This window comes from Crinia signifera, chromosome 3 (assembly GCF_055691185.1).
Source record: "Crinia signifera chromosome 3, ASM5569118v1, whole genome shotgun sequence".
In the NCBI taxonomy this organism is placed as follows: Eukaryota; Metazoa; Chordata; class Amphibia; order Anura; family Myobatrachidae; genus Crinia; species Crinia signifera.
In genome coordinates, this window is record NC_139219.1 from 80,741,474 (window position 1) to 80,756,351 (window position 14,878).

The following is a 14,878-nucleotide window of genomic DNA, read 5'->3' on the forward strand; positions in this document are numbered from 1 at the left end:
GCTCAATGAGAGCACCCAACTTGAAATAAAAAAGAGCAGATTGTTCACCAGGCTTCCCCTTGCTGTAGGAATCTTTGGCACTCCTTACCAATTGCTTCATATTTTGGAAATAATTAACACGGTCAAGAATTTACTGCATGGGAAGAAACAGACATATGCTGTCCTCGCTATGCAAATGAGCTCACTTTCTAGAAAGCACCCTCATTCTGTCTTTAAACTGAGAAAAGAAACCCCATTAAGCTGGGGCACACAAAAATTGAGACAAAACTCAGTTTTGCTCCTCTCCACGGAAATCTTTAGTAAAAGGCGAAAGATTTGTACGTTCTGAAGAGAAACCAGAGCATGACCAAGATTTCACCTGTCGTCTGAGTGCCGTGCTGGCAGGCCTCACTCAGCTCAATGAGAGCACCCAACTTGAAATAAAAAAGAGCAGATTGTTCACCAGGCTTCCCCTTGCTGTAGGAATCTTTGGCACTCCTTACCAATTGCTTCATATTTTGGAAATAATTAACACGGTCAAGAATTTACTGCATGGGAAGAAACAGATATATGCTGTCCTCGCTATGCAAATGAGCTCACTTTCTAGAAAGCACCCTCATTCTGTCTTTAAACTGAGAAATGAAACCCCCTTAAGCTGGGGCACACAAAAATTGAGACAAAACTCAGTTTTGCTCCTCTCCACGGAAATCTTTAGTAAAAGGCGAAAGATTTGTGCGTTCTGAAGAGAAACCAGAGCATGACCAAGAATTTACTGCATGGGAAGAAACAGACATATGCTGTCCTCGCTATGCAAATGAGCTCACTTTCTAGAAAGCACCCTCATTCTGTCTTTAAACTGAGAAAAGAAACCCCATTAAGCTGGGGCACACAAAAATTGAGACAAAACTCAGTTTTGCTCCTCTCCACGGAAATCTTTAGTAAAAGGCGAAAGATTTGTGCGTTCTGAAGAGAAACCAGAGCATGACCAAGATTTCACCTGTCGTCTGAGTGCCGTGCTGGCAGGCCTCACTCAGCTCAATGAGAGCACCCAACTTGAAATAAAAAAGAGCAGATTGTTCACCAGGCTTCCCCTTGCTGTAGGAATCTTTGGCACTCCTTACCAATTGCTTCATATTTTGGAAATAATTAACACAGTCAAGAATTTACTGCATGGGAAGAAACAGATATATGCTGTCCTCGCTATGCAAATGAGCTCACTTTCTAGAAAGCACCCTCATTCTGTCTTTAAACTGAGAAATGAAACCCCCTTAAGCTGGGGCACACAAAAATTGAGACAAAACTCAGTTTTGCTCCTCTCCACGGAAATCTTTAGTAAAAGGCGAAAGATTTGTGCGTTCTGAAGAGAAACCAGAGCATGACCAAGATTTCACCTGTCGTCTGAGTGCCGTGCTGGCAGGCCTCACTCAGCTCAATGAGAGCACCCAACTTGAAATAAAAAAGAGCAGATTGTTCACCAGGCTTCCCCTTGCTGTAGGAATCTTTGGCACTCCTTACCAATTGCTTCATATTTTGGAAATAATTAACACGGTCAAGAATTTACTGCATGGGAAGAAACAGACATATGCTGTCCTCGCTATGCAAATGAGCTCACTTTCTAGAAAGCACCCTCATTCTGTCTTTAAACTGAGAAAAGAAACCCCATTAAGCTGGGGCACACAAAAATTGAGACAAAACTCAGTTTTGCTCCTCTCCACGGAAATCTTTAGTAAAAGGCGAAAGATTTGTGCGTTCTGAAGAGAAACCAGAGCATGACCAAGATTTCACCTGTCGTCTGGGTGCCGTGCTGGCAGGCCTCACTCAGCTCAATGAGAGCACCCAACTTGAAATAAAAAAGAGCAGATTGTTCACCAGGCTTCCCCTTGCTGTAGGAATCTTTGTCACTCCTTACCAATTGCTTCATATTTTGGAAATAATTAACACGGTCAAGAATTTACTGCATGGGAAGAAACAGACATATGCTGTCCTCGCTATGCAAATGAGCTCACTTTCTAGAAAGCACCCTCATTCTGTCTTTAAACTGAGAAAAGAAACCCCATTAAGCTGGGGCACACAAAAATTGAGACAAAACTCAGTTTTGCTCCTCTCCACGGAAATCTTTAGTAAAAGGCGAAAGATTTGTGCGTTCTGAAGAGAAACCAGAGCATGACCAAGATTTCACCTGTCGTCTGAGTGCCGTGCTGGCAGGCCTCACTCAGCTCAATGAGAGCACTTAACATGAAATAAAAAAGAGCAGATTGTTCACCAGGCTTCCCCTTGCTGTAGGAATCTTTGGCACTCCTTACCAATTGCTTCATATTTTGGAAATAATTAACACGGTCAAGAATTTACTGCATGGGAAGAAACAGACATATGCTGTCCTCGCTATGCAAATGAGCTCACTTTCTAGAAAGCACCCTCATTCTGTCTTTAAACTGAGAAAAGAAACCCCATTAAGCTGGGGCACACAAAAATTGAGACAAAACTCAGTTTTGCTCCTCTCCACGGAAATCTTTAGTAAAAGGCGAAAGATTTGTGCGTTCTGAAGAGAAACCAGAGCATGACCAATATTTCACCTGTCGTCTGAGTGCCGTGCTGGCAGGCCTCACTCAGCTCAATGAGAGCACCCAACTTGAAATAAAAAAGAGCAGATTGTTCACCAAGCTTCCCCTTGCTGTAGGAATCTTTGGCACTCCTTACCAATTGCTTCATATTTTGGAAATAATTAACACGGTCAAGAATTTACTGCATGGGAAGAAACAGACATATGCTGTCCTCGCTATGCAAATGAGCTCACTTTCTAGAAAGCACCCTCATTCTGTCTTTAAACTGAGAAAAGAAACCCCATTAAGCTGGGGCACACAAAAATTAATACAAAACTCAGTTTTGCTCCTCTCCACGGAAATCTTTAGTAAAAGGCGAAAGATTTGTTCGTTCTGAAGAGAAACCAGAGCATGACCAAGATTTCACCTGTCGTCTGAGTGCCATGCTGGCAGGCCTCACTCGGCTCAATGAGAGCACCCAACTTGAAATAAAAAAGAGCAGATTGTTCTCCAGGCTTCCCCTTGCTGTAGGAATCTTTGGCACTCCTTACCAATTGCTTCATATTTTGGAAATAATTAACACGGTCAAGAATTTACTGCATGGAAAGAAACAGACATATTCTGTCCTCGCTATGCAAATGAGCTCACTTTCTAGAAAGCACCCTCATTCTGTCTTTAAACTGAGAAAAGAAACCCCATTAAGCTGGGGCACACAAAAATTGAGACAAAACTCAGTTTTGCTCCTCTCCACGGAAATCTTTAGTAAAAGGCGAAAGATTTGTGCGTTCTGAAGAGAAACCAGAGCATGACCAAGATTTCACCTGTCTTCTGAGTGCCGTGCTGGCAGGCCTCACTCAGCTCAATGAGAGCACCCAACTTGAAATAAAAAAGAGCAGATTGTTCACCAGGCTTCCCCTTGCTGTAGGAATCTTTGGCACTCCTTACCAATTGCTTCATATTTTGGAAATAATTAACACGGTCAAGAATTTACTGCATGGGAAGAAACAGACATATGCTGTCCTCGCTATGCAAATGAGCTCACTTTCTAGAAAGCACCCTCATTCTGTCTTTAAACTGAGAAAAGAAACCCCATTAAGCTGGGGCACACAAAAATTGAGACAAAACTCAGTTTTGCTCCTCTCCACGGAAATCTTTAGTAAAAGGCGAAAGATTTGTGCGTTCTGAAGAGAAACCAGAGCATGACCAAGATTTCACCTGTCGTCTGAGTGCCGTGCTGGCAGGCCTCACTCAGCTCAATGAGAGCACCCAACTTGAAATAAAAAAGAGCAGATTGTTCACCAGGCTTCCCCTTGCTGTAGGAATCTTTGGCACTCCTTACCAATTGCTTCATATTTTGGAAATAATTAACACGGTCAAGAATTTACTGCATGGGAAGAAACAGACATATGCTGTCCTCGCTATGCAAATAAGCTCACTTTCTAGAAAGCACCCTCATTCTGTCTTTAAACTGAGAAAAGAAACCCCATTAAGCTGGGGCACACAAAAATTGAGACAAAACTCAGTTTTGCTCCTCTCCACGGAAATCTTTAGTAAAAGGCGAAAGATTTGTGCGTTCTGAAGAGAAACCAGAGCATGACCAAGATTTCACCTGTCGTCTGAGTGCCGTGCTGGCAGGCCTCACTCAGCTCAATGAGAGCACCCAACTTGAAATAAAAAAGAGCAGATTGTTCACCAGGCTTCCCCTTGCTGTAGGAATCTTTGGCACTCCTTACCAATTGCTTCATATTTTGGAAATAATTAACACGGTCAAGAATTTACTGCATGGGAAGAAACAGACATATGCTGTCCTCGCTATGCAAATGAGCTCACTTTCTAGAAAGCACCCTCATTCTGTCTTTAAACTGAGAAAAGAAACCCCATTAAGCTGGGGCACACAAAAATTGAGACAAAACTCAGTTTTGCTCCTCTCCACGGAAATCTTTAGTAAAAGGCGAAAGATTTGTGCGTTCTGAAGAGAAACCAGAGCATGACCAAGATTTCACCTGTCGTCTGAGTGCCGTGCTGGCAGGCCTCACTCAGCTCAATGAGAGCACCCAACTTGAAATAAAAAAGAGCAGATTGTTCACCAGGCTTCCCCTTGCTGTAGGAATCTTTGGCACTCCTTACCAATTGCTTCATATTTTGGAAATAATTAACACGGTCAAGAATTTACTGCATGGGAAGAAACAGACATATGCTGTCCTCGCTATGCAAATGAGCTCACTTTCTAGAAAGCACCCTCATTCTGTCTTTAAACTGAGAAAAGAAACCCCATTAAGCTGGGGCACACAAAAATTGAGACAAAACTCAGTTTTGCTCCTCTCCACGGAAATCTTTAGTAAAAGGCGAAAGATTTGTGCGTTCTGAAGAGAAACCAGAGCATGACCAAGATTTCACCTGTCGTCTGAGTGCCGTGCTGGCAGGCCTCACTCAGCTCAATGAGAGCACCCAACTTGAAATAAAAAAGAGCAGATTGTTCACCAGGCTTCCCCTTGCTGTAGGAATCTTTGGCACTCCTTACCAATTGCTTCATATTTTGGAAATAATTAACACGGTCAAGAATTTACTGCATGGGAAGAAACAGACATATGCTGTCCTCGCTATGCAAATGAGCTCACTTTCTAGAAAGCACCCTCATTCTGTCTTTAAACTGAGAAAAGAAACCCCATTAAGCTGGGGCACACAAAAATTAATACAAAACTCAGTTTTGCTCCTCTCCACGGAAATCTTTAGTAAAAGGCGAAAGATTTTCGCGTTCTGAAGAGAAACCAGAGCATGACCAAGATTTCACCTGTCGTCTGAGTGCCGTGCTGGCAGGCCTCACTCAGCTCAATGAGAGCACCCAACTTGAAATAAAAAAGAGCAGATTGTTCACCAGGCTTCCCCTTGCTGTAGGAATCTTTGGCACTCCTTACCAATTGCTTCATATTTTGGAAATAATTAACACGGTCAAGAATTTACTGCATGGGAAGAAACAGACATATGCTGTCCTCGCTATGCAAATGAGCTCACTTTCTAGAAAGCACCCTCATTCTGTCTTTAAACTGAGAAAAGAAACCCCATTAAGCTGGGGCACACAAAAATTGAGACAAAACTCAGTTTTGCTCCACTCCACGGAAATCTTTAGTAAAAGGCGAAAGATTTGTGCGTTCTGAAGAGAAACCAGAGCATGACCAAGATTTCACCTGTCGTCTGAGTGCCGTGCTGGCAGGCCTCACTCAGCTCAATGAGAGCACCCAACTTGAAATAAAAAAGAGCAGATTGTTCACCAGGCTTCCCCTTGCTGTAGGAATCTTTGGCACTCCTTACCAATTGCTTCATATTTTGGAAATAATTAACACGGTCAAGAATTTACTGCATGGGAAGAAACAGATATATGCTGTCCTCGCTATGCAAATGAGCTCACTTTCTAGAAAGCACCCTCATTCTGTCTTTAAACTGAGAAATGAAACCCCCTTAAGCTGGGGCACACAAAAATTGAGACAAAACTCAGTTTTGCTCCTCTCCACGGAAATCTTTAGTAAAAGGCGAAAGATTTGTGCGTTCTGAAGAGAAACCAGAGCATGACCAAGATTTCACCTGTCGTCTGAGTGCCGTGCTGGCAGGCCTCACTCAGCTCAATGAGAGCACCCAACTTGAAATAAAAAAGAGCAGATTGTTCACCAGGCTTCCCCTTGCTGTAGGAATCTTTGGCACTCCTTAACAATTGCTTCATATTTTGGAAATAATTAACACGGTCAAGAATTTACTGCATGGGAAGAAACAGACATATGCTGTCCTCGCTATGCAAATGAGCTCACTTTCTAGAAAGCACCCTCATTCTGTCTTTAAACTGAGAAAAGAAACCCCATTAAGCTGGGGCACACAAAAATTGAGACAAAACTCAGTTTTGCTCCTCTCCACGGAAATCTTTAGTAAAAGGCGAAAGATTTGTGCGTTCTGAAGAGAAACCAGAGCATGACCAAGATTTCACCTGTCGTCTGAGTGCCGTGCTGGCAGGCCTCACTCAGCTCAATGAGAGCACCCAACTTGAAATAAAAAAGAGCAGATTGTTCACCAGGCTTCCCCTTGCTGTAGGAATCTTTGGCACTCCTTACCAATTGCTTCATATTTTGGAAATAATTAACACGGTCAAGAATTTACTGCATGGGAAGAAACAGACATATGCTGTCCTCGCTATGCAAATGAGCTCACTTTCTAGAAAGCACCCTCATTCTGTCTTTAAACTGAGAAAAGAAACCCCATTAAGCTGGGGCACACAAAAATTGAGACAAAACTCAGTTTTGCTCCTCTCCACGGAAATCTTTAGTAAAAGGCGAAAGATTTGTGCGTTCTGAAGAGAAACCAGAGCATGACCAAGATTTCACCTGTCGTCTGGGTGCCGTGCTGGCAGGCCTCACTCAGCTCAATGAGAGCACCCAACTTGAAATAAAAAAGAGCAGATTGTTCACCAGGCTTCCCCTTGCTGTAGGAATCTTTGGCGCTCCTTACCAATTGCTTCATATTTTGGAAATAATTAACACGGTCAAGAATTTACTGCATGGGAAGAAACAGACATATGCTGTCCTCGCTATGCAAATGAGCTCACTTTCTAGAAAGCACCCTCATTCTGTCTTTAAACTGAGAAAAGAAACCCCATTAAGCTGGGGCACACAAAAATTGAGACAAAACTCAGTTTTGCTCCTCTCCACGGAAATCTTTAGTAAAAGGCGAAAGATTTGTGCGTTCTGAAGAGAAACCAGAGCATGACCAAGATTTCACCTGTCGTCTGGGTGCCGTGCTGGCAGGCCTCACTCAGCTCAATGAGAGCACCCAACTTGAAATAAAATAGAGCAGATTGTTCACCAGGCTTCCCCTTGCTGTAGGAATCTTTGGCACTCCTTACCAATTGCTTCATATTTTGGAAATAATTAACACGGTCAAGAATTTACTGCATGGGAAGAAACAGACATATGCTGTCCTCGCTATGCAAATGAGCTCACTTTCTAGAAAGCACCCTCATTCTGTCTTTAAACTGAGAAAAGAAACCCCATTAAGCTGGGGCACACAAAAATTGAGACAAAACTCAGTTTTGCTCCTCTCCACGGAAATCTTTAGTAAAAGGCGAAAGATTTGTGCGTTCTGAAGAGAAACCAGAGCATGACCAAGATTTCACCTGTCGTCTGAGTGCCGTGCTGGCAGGCCTCACTCAGCTCAATGAGAGCACCCAACTTGAAATAAAAAAGAGCAGATTGTTCACCAGGCTTCCCCTTGCTGTAGGAATCTTTGGCACTCCTTACCAATTGCTTCATATTTTGGAAATAATTAACACGGTCAAGAATTTACTGCATGGGAAGAAACAGACATATGCTGTCCTCGCTATGCAAATGAGCTCACTTTCTAGAAAGCACCCTCATTCTGTCTTTAAACTGAGAAAAGAAACCCCATTAAGCTGGGGCACACAAAAATTGAGACAAAACTCAGTTTTGCTCCTCTCCACGGAAATCTTTAGTAAAAGGCGAAAGATTTGTGCGTTCTGAAGAGAAACCAGAGCATGACCAAGATTTCACCTGTCGTCTGAGTGCCGTGCTGGCAGGCCTCACTAGGCTCAATGAGAGCACCCAACTTGAAATAAAAAAGAGCAGATTGTTCACCAGGCTTCCCCTTGCTGTAGGAATCTTTGGCACTCCTTACCAATTGCTTCATATTTTGGAAATAATTAACACGGTCAAGAATTTACTGCATGGGAAGAAATAGACATATGCTGTCCTCGCTATGCAAATGAGCTCACTTTCTAGAAAGCACCCTCATTCTGTCTTTAAACTGAGAAAAGAAACCCCATTAAGCTGGGGCACACAAAAATTGAGACAAAACTCAGTTTTGCTCCTCTCCACGGAAATCTTTAGTAAAAGGCGAAAGATTTGTGCGTTCTGAAGAGAAACCAGAGCATGACCAAGATTTCACCTGTCGTCTGGGTGCCGTGCTGGCAGGCCTCACTCAGCTCAATGAGAGCACCCAACTTGAAATAAAAAAGAGCAGATTGTTCACCAGGCTTCCCCTTGCTGTAGGAATCTTTGGCACTCCTTACCAATTGCTTCATATTTTGGAAATAATTAACACGGTCAAGAATTTACTGCATGGGAAGAAACAGACATATGCTGTCCTCGCTATGCAAATGAGCTCACTTTCTAGAAAGCACCCTCATTCTGTCTTTAAACTGAGAAAAGAAACCCCATTAAGCTGGGGCACACAAAAATTAATACAAAACTCAGTTTTGCTCCTCTCCACGGAAATCTTTAGTAAAAGGCGAAAGATTTGTGCATTCTGAAGAGAAACCAGAGCATGACCAAGATTTCACCTGTCGTCTGAGTGCCGTGCTGGCAGGCCTCACTCAGCTCAATGAGAGCACCCAACTTGAAATAAAAAAGAGCAGATTGTTCACCAGGCTTCCCCTTGCTGTAGGAATCTTTGGCACTCCTTACCAATTGCTTCATATTTTGGAAATAATTAACACGGTCAAGAATTTACTGCATGGGAAGAAACAGACATATGCTGTCCTCGCTATGCAAATGAGCTCACTTTCTAGAAAGCACCCTCATTCTGTCTTTAAACTGAGAAAAGAAACCCCATTAAGCTGGGGCACACAAAAATTGAGACAAAACTCAGTTTTGCTCCTCTCCACGGAAATCTTTAGTAAAAGGCGAAAGATTTGTGCGTTCTGAAGAGAAACCAGAGCATGACCAAGATTTCACCTGTCGTCTGAGTGCCGTGCTGGCAGGCCTCACTCAGCTCAATGAGAGCACCCAACTTGAAATAAAAAAGAGCAGATTGTTCACCAGGCTTCCCCTTGCTGTAGGAATCTTTGGCACTCCTTACCAATTGCTTCATATTTTGGAAATAATTAACACGGTCAAGAATTTACTGCATGGGAAGAAACAGACATATGCTGTCCTCGCTATGCAAATGAGCTCACTTTCTAGAAAGCACCCTCATTCTGTCTTTAAACTGAGAAAAGAAACCCCATTAAGCTGGGGCACACAAAAATTGAGACAAAACTCAGTTTTGCTCCTCTCCACGGAAATCTTTAGTAAAAGGCGAAAGATTTGTGCGTTCTGAAGAGAAACCAGAGCATGACCAAGATTTCACCTGTCGTCTGAGTGCCGTGCTGGCAGGCCTCACTAGGCTCAATGAGAGCACCCAACTTGAAATAAAAAAGAGCAGATTGTTCACCAGGCTTCCCCTTGCTGTAGGAATCTTTGGCACTCCTTACCAATTGCTTCATATTTTGGAAATAATTAACACGGTCAAGAATTTACTGCATGGGAAGAAACAGACATATGCTGTCCTCGCTATGCAAATGAGCTCACTTTCTAGAAAGCACCCTCATTCTGTCTTTAAACTGAGAAAAGAAACCCCATTAAGCTGGGGCACACAAAAATTGAGACAAAACTCAGTTTTGCTCCTCTCCACGGAAATCTTTAGTAAAAGGCGAAAGATTTGTGCGTTCTGAAGAGAAACCAGAGCATGACCAAGATTTCACCTGTCGTCTGAGTGCCGTGCTGGCAGGCCTCACTCAGCTCAATGAGAGCACCCAACTTGAAATAAAAAAGAGCAGATTGTTCACCAGGCTTCCCCTTGCTGTAGGAATCTTTGGCACTCCTTACCAATTGCTTAATATTTTGGAAATAATTAACACGGTCAAGAATTTACTGCATGGGAAGAAACAGACATATGCTGTCCTCGCTATGCAAATGAGCTCACTTTCTAGAAAGCACCCTCATTCTGTCTTTAAACTGAGAAAAGAAACCCCATTAAGCTGGGGCACACAAAAATTGAGACAAAACTCAGTTTTGCTCCTCTCCACGGAAATCTTTAGTAAAAGGCGAAAGATTTGTGCGTTCTGAAGAGAAACCAGAGCATGACCAAGATTTCACCTGTCGTCTGAGTGCCGTGCTGGCAGGCCTCACTCAGCTCAATGAGAGCACCCAACTTGAAATAAAAAAGAGCAGATTGTTCACCAGGCTTCCCCTTGCTGTAGGAATCTTTGGCACTCCTTACCAATTGCTTCATATTTTGGAAATAATTAACACGGTCAAGAATTTACTGCATGGGAAGAAACAGACATATGCTGTCCTCGCTATGCAAATGAGCTCACTTTCTAGAAAGCACCCTCATTCTGTCTTTAAACTGAGAAAATAAACCCCATTAAGCTGGGGCACACAAAAATTGAGACAAAACTCAGTTTTGCTCCTCTCCACGGAAATCTTTAGTAAAAGGCGAAAGATTTGTGTGTTCTGAAAAGAAACCAGAGCATAACCAAGATTTCACCTGTCGTCTGAGTGCCGTGCTGGCAGGCCTCACTCAGCTCAATGAGAGCACCCAACTTGAAATAAAAAAGAGCAGATTGTTCACCAGGCATCCCCTTGCTGTAGGAATCTTTGGCACTCCTTACCAATTGCTTCATATTTTGGAAATAATTAACACGGTCAAGAATTTACTGCATGGGAAGAAACAGACATATGCTGTCCTCGCTATGCAAATGAGCTCACTTTCTAGAAAGCACCCTCATTCTGTCTTTAAACTGAGAAAAGAAACCCCATTAAGCTGGGGCACACAAAAATTGAGACAAAACTCAGTTTTGCTCCTCTCCACGGAAATCTTTAGTAAAAGGCGAAAGATTTGTGCGTTCTGAAGAGAAACCAGAGCATGACCAAGATTTCACCTGTCGTCTGAGTGCCGTGCTGGCAGGCCTCATTCAGCTCAATGAGAGCACCCAACTTGAAATAAAAAAGAGCAGATTGTTCACCAGGCTTCCCCTTGCTGTAGGAATCTTTGGCACTCCTTACCAATTGCTTCATATTTTGGAAATAATTAACACGGTCAAGAATTTACTGAATGGGAAGAAACAGACATATGCTGTCCTCGCTATGCAAATGAGCTCACTTTCTAGAAAGCACCCTCATTCTGTCTTTAAACTGAGAAAAGAAACCCCATTAAGCTGGGGCACACAAAAATTGAGACAAAACTCAGTTTTGCTCCTCTCCACGGAAACCTTTAGTAAAAGGCAAAAGATTTGTGCGTTCTGAAGAGAAACCAGAGCATGACCAAGATTTCACCTGTCGTCTGAGTGCCGTGCTGGCAGGCCTCACTCAGCTCAATGAGAGCACCCAACTTGAAATTAAAAAGAGCAGATTGTTCACCAGGCTTCCCCTTGCTGTAGGAATCTTTGGCACTCCTTACCAATTGCTTCATATTTTGGAAATAATTAACACGGTCAAGAATTTACTGCATGGGAAGAAACAGACATATGCTGTCCTCGCTATGCAAATGAGCTCACTTTCTAGAAAGCACCCTCATTCTGTCTTTAAACTGAGAAAAGAAACCCCATTAAGCTGGGGCACACAAAAATTGAGACAAAACTCAGTTTTGCTCCTCTCCACGGAAATCTTTAGTAAAAGGCGAAAGATTTGTGCGTTCTGAAGAGAAACCAGAGCATGACCAAGATTTCACCTGTCGTCTGAGTGCCGTGCTGGCAGGCCTCACTCAGCTCAATGAGAGCACCCAACTTGAAATAAAAAGAGCAGATTGTTCATCAGGCTTCCCCCCCTTGCTGTAGGAATTTTTGGCACTCCTTACCAATTGCTTCATATTTTGGAAATAATTAACACGGTCAAGAATTTACTGCATGGGAAGAAACAGACATATGCTGTCCTCGCTATGCAAATGAGCTCACTTTCTAGAAAGCACCCTCATTCTGTCTTTAAACTGAGAAAAGAAACCCCATTAAGCTGGGGCACACAAAAATTGAGACAAAACTCAGTTTTGCTCCTCTCCACGGAAATCTTTAGTAAAAGGCGAAAGATTTGTGCGTTCTGAAGAGAAACCAGAGCATGACCAAGATTTCACCTGTCGTCTGAGTGCCGTGCTGGCAGGCCTCACTCAGCTCAATGAGAGCACCCAACTTGAAATTAAAAAGAGCAGATTGTTCACCAGGCTTCCCCTTGCTGTAGGAATCTTTGGCACTCCTTACCAATTGCTTCATATTTTGGAAATAATTAACACGGTCAAGAATTTACTGCATGGGAAGAAACAGACATATGCTGTCCTCGCTATGCAAATGAGCTCACTTTCTAGAAAGCACCTTCATTCTGTCTTTAAACTGAGAAAAGAAACCCCATTAAGCTGGGGCACACTAAAATTGAGACAAAACTCAGTTTTGCTCCTCTCCACGGAAATCTTTAGTAAAAGGCGAAAGATTTGTGCGTTCTGAAGAGAAACCAGAGCATGACCAAGATTTCACCTGTCGTCTGAGTGCCGTGCTGGCAGGCCTCACTCAGCTCAATGAGAGCACCCAACTTGAAATAAAAAAGAGCAGATTGTTCACCAGGCTTCCCCTTGCTGTAGGAATCTTTGGCACTCCTTACCAATTGCTTCATATTTTGGAAATAATTAACACGGTCAAGAATTTACTGCATGGGAAGAAACAGACATATGCTGTCCTCGCTATGCAAATGAGCTCACTTTCTAGAAAGCACCCTCATTCTGTCTTTAAACTGAGAAAAGAAACCCCATTAAGCTGGGGCACACAAAAATTGAGACAAAACTCAGTTTTGCTCCTCTCCACGGAAACCTTTAGTAAAAGGCAAAAGATTTGTGCGTTCTGAAGAGAAACCAGAGCATGACCAAGATTTCACCTGTCGTCTGAGTGCCGTGCTGGCAGGCCTCACTCAGCTCAATGAGAGCACCCAACTTGAAATTAAAAAGAGCAGATTGTTCACCAGGCTTCCCCTTGCTGTAGGAATCTTTGGCACTCCTTACCAATTGCTTCATATTTTGGAAATAATTAACACGGTCAAGAATTTACTGCATGGGAAGAAACAGACATATGCTGTCCTCGCTATGCAAATGAGCTCACTTTCTAGAAAGCACCCTCATTCTGTCTTTAAACTGAGAAAAGAAACCCCATTAAGCTGGGGCACACAAAAATTGAGACAAAACTCAGTTTTGCTCCTCTCCACGGAAATCTTTAGTAAAAGGCGAAAGATTTGTGCGTTCTGAAGAGAAACCAGAGCATGACCAAGATTTCACCTGTCGTCTGAGTGCCGTGCTGGCAGGCCTCACTCAGCTCAATGAGAGCACCCAACTTGAAATAAAAAGAGCAGATTGTTCATCAGGCTTCCCCCCCTTGCTGTAGGAATTTTTGGCACTCCTTACCAATTGCTTCATATTTTGGAAATAATTAACACGGTCAAGAATTTACTGCATGGGAAGAAACAGACATATGCTGTCCTCGCTATGCAAATGAGCTCACTTTCTAGAAAGCACCCTCATTCTGTCTTTAAACTGAGAAAAGAAACCCCATTAAGCTGGGGCACACAAAAATTGAGACAAAACTCAGTTTTGCTCCTCTCCACGGAAATCTTTAGTAAAAGGCGAAAGATTTGTGCGTTCTGAAGAGAAACCAGAGCATGACCAAGATTTCACCTGTCGTCTGAGTGCCGTGCTGGCAGGCCTCACTCAGCTCAATGAGAGCACCCAACTTGAAATTAAAAAGAGCAGATTGTTCACCAGGCTTCCCCTTGCTGTAGGAATCTTTGGCACTCCTTACCAATTGCTTCATATTTTGGAAATAATTAACACGGTCAAGAATTTACTGCATGGGAAGAAACAGACATATGCTGTCCTCGCTATGCAAATGAGCTCACTTTCTAGAAAGCACCTTCATTCTGTCTTTAAACTGAGAAAAGAAACCCCATTAAGCTGGGGCACACTAAAATTGAGACAAAACTCAGTTTTGCTCCTCTCCACGGAAATCTTTAGTAAAAGGCGAAAGATTTGTGCGTTCTGAAGAGAAACCAGAGCATGACCAAGATTTCACCTGTCGTCTGAGTGCCGTGCTGGCAGGCCTCACTCAGCTCAATGAGAGCACCCAACTTGAAATAAAAAAGAGCAGATTGTTCACCAGGCTTCCCCTTGCTGTAGGAATCTTTGGCACTCCTTACCAATTGCTTCATATTTTGGAAATAATTAACACGGTCAAGAATTTACTGCATGGGAAGAAACAGACATATGCTGTCCTCGCTATGCAAATGAGCTCACTTTCTAGAAAGCACCCTCATTCTGTCTTTAAACTGAGAAAATAAACCCCATTAAGCTGGGGCACACAAAAATTGAGACAAAACTCAGTTTTGCTCCTCTCCACGGAAATCTTTAGTAAAAGGCGAAAGATTTGTGTGTTCTGAAAAGAAACCAGAGCATGACCAAGATTTCACCTGTCGTCTGAGTGCCGTGCTGGCAGGCCTCACTCAGCTCAATGAGAGCACCCAACTTGAAATAAAAAAGAGCAGATTGTTCACCAGGCATCCCCTTGCTGTAGGAAT

The 14,878-nt window shown here is 42.9% G+C and overlaps 38 non-coding genes across 38 annotated transcripts; all 38 read right to left on the reverse strand.

The window, feature by feature from the left end:
- Nucleotides 1–228: 228 nt before the first annotated feature.
- On the reverse strand, nucleotides 229–344 carry LOC146066188 (U5 spliceosomal RNA). Its single transcript, XR_014472885.1, has one exon. It is a non-coding gene; the product is annotated as a U5 spliceosomal RNA (small nuclear RNA).
- Nucleotides 345–622: 278 nt separating this feature from the next.
- Nucleotides 623–738, reverse strand: LOC146065766 (U5 spliceosomal RNA). Its single transcript, XR_014472580.1, has one exon. It is a non-coding gene; the product is annotated as a U5 spliceosomal RNA (small nuclear RNA).
- Nucleotides 739–846: 108 nt separating this feature from the next.
- Nucleotides 847–962, reverse strand: LOC146065454 (U5 spliceosomal RNA). The gene has a single exon (XR_014472310.1). It is a non-coding gene; the product is annotated as a U5 spliceosomal RNA (small nuclear RNA).
- Nucleotides 963–1,240: 278 nt separating this feature from the next.
- Nucleotides 1,241–1,356, reverse strand: LOC146065768 (U5 spliceosomal RNA). The gene has a single exon (XR_014472581.1). It is a non-coding gene; the product is annotated as a U5 spliceosomal RNA (small nuclear RNA).
- A 278-nt stretch (nucleotides 1,357–1,634) lies between these two features.
- Nucleotides 1,635–1,750, reverse strand: LOC146065455 (U5 spliceosomal RNA). The gene has a single exon (XR_014472311.1). It is a non-coding gene; the product is annotated as a U5 spliceosomal RNA (small nuclear RNA).
- Nucleotides 1,751–2,028: 278 nt separating this feature from the next.
- Nucleotides 2,029–2,144, reverse strand: LOC146065457 (U5 spliceosomal RNA). Its single transcript, XR_014472312.1, has one exon. It is a non-coding gene; the product is annotated as a U5 spliceosomal RNA (small nuclear RNA).
- Nucleotides 2,145–2,422: 278 nt separating this feature from the next.
- On the reverse strand, nucleotides 2,423–2,538 carry LOC146065458 (U5 spliceosomal RNA). The gene has a single exon (XR_014472313.1). It is a non-coding gene; the product is annotated as a U5 spliceosomal RNA (small nuclear RNA).
- Nucleotides 2,539–2,816: 278 nt separating this feature from the next.
- On the reverse strand, nucleotides 2,817–2,932 carry LOC146066135 (U5 spliceosomal RNA). The gene has a single exon (XR_014472837.1). It is a non-coding gene; the product is annotated as a U5 spliceosomal RNA (small nuclear RNA).
- Nucleotides 2,933–3,210: 278 nt separating this feature from the next.
- LOC146065459 (U5 spliceosomal RNA) lies at nucleotides 3,211–3,326 on the reverse strand. Its single transcript, XR_014472314.1, has one exon. It is a non-coding gene; the product is annotated as a U5 spliceosomal RNA (small nuclear RNA).
- A 278-nt stretch (nucleotides 3,327–3,604) lies between these two features.
- On the reverse strand, nucleotides 3,605–3,720 carry LOC146065460 (U5 spliceosomal RNA). Its single transcript, XR_014472315.1, has one exon. It is a non-coding gene; the product is annotated as a U5 spliceosomal RNA (small nuclear RNA).
- Nucleotides 3,721–3,998: 278 nt separating this feature from the next.
- On the reverse strand, nucleotides 3,999–4,114 carry LOC146065461 (U5 spliceosomal RNA). Its single transcript, XR_014472316.1, has one exon. It is a non-coding gene; the product is annotated as a U5 spliceosomal RNA (small nuclear RNA).
- A 278-nt stretch (nucleotides 4,115–4,392) lies between these two features.
- On the reverse strand, nucleotides 4,393–4,508 carry LOC146065462 (U5 spliceosomal RNA). The gene has a single exon (XR_014472317.1). It is a non-coding gene; the product is annotated as a U5 spliceosomal RNA (small nuclear RNA).
- Nucleotides 4,509–4,786: 278 nt separating this feature from the next.
- On the reverse strand, nucleotides 4,787–4,902 carry LOC146065463 (U5 spliceosomal RNA). The gene has a single exon (XR_014472318.1). It is a non-coding gene; the product is annotated as a U5 spliceosomal RNA (small nuclear RNA).
- Nucleotides 4,903–5,180: 278 nt separating this feature from the next.
- On the reverse strand, nucleotides 5,181–5,296 carry LOC146065839 (U5 spliceosomal RNA). The gene has a single exon (XR_014472649.1). It is a non-coding gene; the product is annotated as a U5 spliceosomal RNA (small nuclear RNA).
- A 278-nt stretch (nucleotides 5,297–5,574) lies between these two features.
- Nucleotides 5,575–5,690, reverse strand: LOC146065757 (U5 spliceosomal RNA). Its single transcript, XR_014472571.1, has one exon. It is a non-coding gene; the product is annotated as a U5 spliceosomal RNA (small nuclear RNA).
- A 278-nt stretch (nucleotides 5,691–5,968) lies between these two features.
- LOC146065769 (U5 spliceosomal RNA) lies at nucleotides 5,969–6,084 on the reverse strand. Its single transcript, XR_014472582.1, has one exon. It is a non-coding gene; the product is annotated as a U5 spliceosomal RNA (small nuclear RNA).
- Nucleotides 6,085–6,362: 278 nt separating this feature from the next.
- LOC146065464 (U5 spliceosomal RNA) lies at nucleotides 6,363–6,478 on the reverse strand. Its single transcript, XR_014472319.1, has one exon. It is a non-coding gene; the product is annotated as a U5 spliceosomal RNA (small nuclear RNA).
- Nucleotides 6,479–6,756: 278 nt separating this feature from the next.
- LOC146065465 (U5 spliceosomal RNA) lies at nucleotides 6,757–6,872 on the reverse strand. The gene has a single exon (XR_014472320.1). It is a non-coding gene; the product is annotated as a U5 spliceosomal RNA (small nuclear RNA).
- A 278-nt stretch (nucleotides 6,873–7,150) lies between these two features.
- On the reverse strand, nucleotides 7,151–7,266 carry LOC146065467 (U5 spliceosomal RNA). The gene has a single exon (XR_014472321.1). It is a non-coding gene; the product is annotated as a U5 spliceosomal RNA (small nuclear RNA).
- Nucleotides 7,267–7,544: 278 nt separating this feature from the next.
- Nucleotides 7,545–7,660, reverse strand: LOC146065469 (U5 spliceosomal RNA). Its single transcript, XR_014472322.1, has one exon. It is a non-coding gene; the product is annotated as a U5 spliceosomal RNA (small nuclear RNA).
- A 278-nt stretch (nucleotides 7,661–7,938) lies between these two features.
- On the reverse strand, nucleotides 7,939–8,054 carry LOC146065470 (U5 spliceosomal RNA). The gene has a single exon (XR_014472323.1). It is a non-coding gene; the product is annotated as a U5 spliceosomal RNA (small nuclear RNA).
- Nucleotides 8,055–8,332: 278 nt separating this feature from the next.
- LOC146065471 (U5 spliceosomal RNA) lies at nucleotides 8,333–8,448 on the reverse strand. The gene has a single exon (XR_014472324.1). It is a non-coding gene; the product is annotated as a U5 spliceosomal RNA (small nuclear RNA).
- Nucleotides 8,449–8,726: 278 nt separating this feature from the next.
- On the reverse strand, nucleotides 8,727–8,842 carry LOC146065564 (U5 spliceosomal RNA). The gene has a single exon (XR_014472404.1). It is a non-coding gene; the product is annotated as a U5 spliceosomal RNA (small nuclear RNA).
- Nucleotides 8,843–9,120: 278 nt separating this feature from the next.
- Nucleotides 9,121–9,236, reverse strand: LOC146065472 (U5 spliceosomal RNA). Its single transcript, XR_014472325.1, has one exon. It is a non-coding gene; the product is annotated as a U5 spliceosomal RNA (small nuclear RNA).
- Nucleotides 9,237–9,514: 278 nt separating this feature from the next.
- On the reverse strand, nucleotides 9,515–9,630 carry LOC146065473 (U5 spliceosomal RNA). The gene has a single exon (XR_014472326.1). It is a non-coding gene; the product is annotated as a U5 spliceosomal RNA (small nuclear RNA).
- Nucleotides 9,631–9,908: 278 nt separating this feature from the next.
- Nucleotides 9,909–10,024, reverse strand: LOC146065475 (U5 spliceosomal RNA). Its single transcript, XR_014472327.1, has one exon. It is a non-coding gene; the product is annotated as a U5 spliceosomal RNA (small nuclear RNA).
- Nucleotides 10,025–10,302: 278 nt separating this feature from the next.
- Nucleotides 10,303–10,418, reverse strand: LOC146065476 (U5 spliceosomal RNA). Its single transcript, XR_014472328.1, has one exon. It is a non-coding gene; the product is annotated as a U5 spliceosomal RNA (small nuclear RNA).
- A 278-nt stretch (nucleotides 10,419–10,696) lies between these two features.
- Nucleotides 10,697–10,812, reverse strand: LOC146065886 (U5 spliceosomal RNA). The gene has a single exon (XR_014472694.1). It is a non-coding gene; the product is annotated as a U5 spliceosomal RNA (small nuclear RNA).
- A 278-nt stretch (nucleotides 10,813–11,090) lies between these two features.
- On the reverse strand, nucleotides 11,091–11,206 carry LOC146065477 (U5 spliceosomal RNA). The gene has a single exon (XR_014472329.1). It is a non-coding gene; the product is annotated as a U5 spliceosomal RNA (small nuclear RNA).
- Nucleotides 11,207–11,484: 278 nt separating this feature from the next.
- LOC146065764 (U5 spliceosomal RNA) lies at nucleotides 11,485–11,600 on the reverse strand. The gene has a single exon (XR_014472578.1). It is a non-coding gene; the product is annotated as a U5 spliceosomal RNA (small nuclear RNA).
- Nucleotides 11,601–11,878: 278 nt separating this feature from the next.
- LOC146065478 (U5 spliceosomal RNA) lies at nucleotides 11,879–11,994 on the reverse strand. Its single transcript, XR_014472330.1, has one exon. It is a non-coding gene; the product is annotated as a U5 spliceosomal RNA (small nuclear RNA).
- A 280-nt stretch (nucleotides 11,995–12,274) lies between these two features.
- Nucleotides 12,275–12,390, reverse strand: LOC146065479 (U5 spliceosomal RNA). The gene has a single exon (XR_014472331.1). It is a non-coding gene; the product is annotated as a U5 spliceosomal RNA (small nuclear RNA).
- Nucleotides 12,391–12,668: 278 nt separating this feature from the next.
- Nucleotides 12,669–12,784, reverse strand: LOC146065826 (U5 spliceosomal RNA). Its single transcript, XR_014472636.1, has one exon. It is a non-coding gene; the product is annotated as a U5 spliceosomal RNA (small nuclear RNA).
- Nucleotides 12,785–13,062: 278 nt separating this feature from the next.
- LOC146065765 (U5 spliceosomal RNA) lies at nucleotides 13,063–13,178 on the reverse strand. The gene has a single exon (XR_014472579.1). It is a non-coding gene; the product is annotated as a U5 spliceosomal RNA (small nuclear RNA).
- A 278-nt stretch (nucleotides 13,179–13,456) lies between these two features.
- LOC146065481 (U5 spliceosomal RNA) lies at nucleotides 13,457–13,572 on the reverse strand. The gene has a single exon (XR_014472332.1). It is a non-coding gene; the product is annotated as a U5 spliceosomal RNA (small nuclear RNA).
- Nucleotides 13,573–13,852: 280 nt separating this feature from the next.
- On the reverse strand, nucleotides 13,853–13,968 carry LOC146065482 (U5 spliceosomal RNA). The gene has a single exon (XR_014472334.1). It is a non-coding gene; the product is annotated as a U5 spliceosomal RNA (small nuclear RNA).
- A 278-nt stretch (nucleotides 13,969–14,246) lies between these two features.
- On the reverse strand, nucleotides 14,247–14,362 carry LOC146065827 (U5 spliceosomal RNA). The gene has a single exon (XR_014472637.1). It is a non-coding gene; the product is annotated as a U5 spliceosomal RNA (small nuclear RNA).
- A 278-nt stretch (nucleotides 14,363–14,640) lies between these two features.
- On the reverse strand, nucleotides 14,641–14,756 carry LOC146065887 (U5 spliceosomal RNA). Its single transcript, XR_014472695.1, has one exon. It is a non-coding gene; the product is annotated as a U5 spliceosomal RNA (small nuclear RNA).
- Between the last annotated feature and the right edge of the window lie 122 nt (nucleotides 14,757–14,878).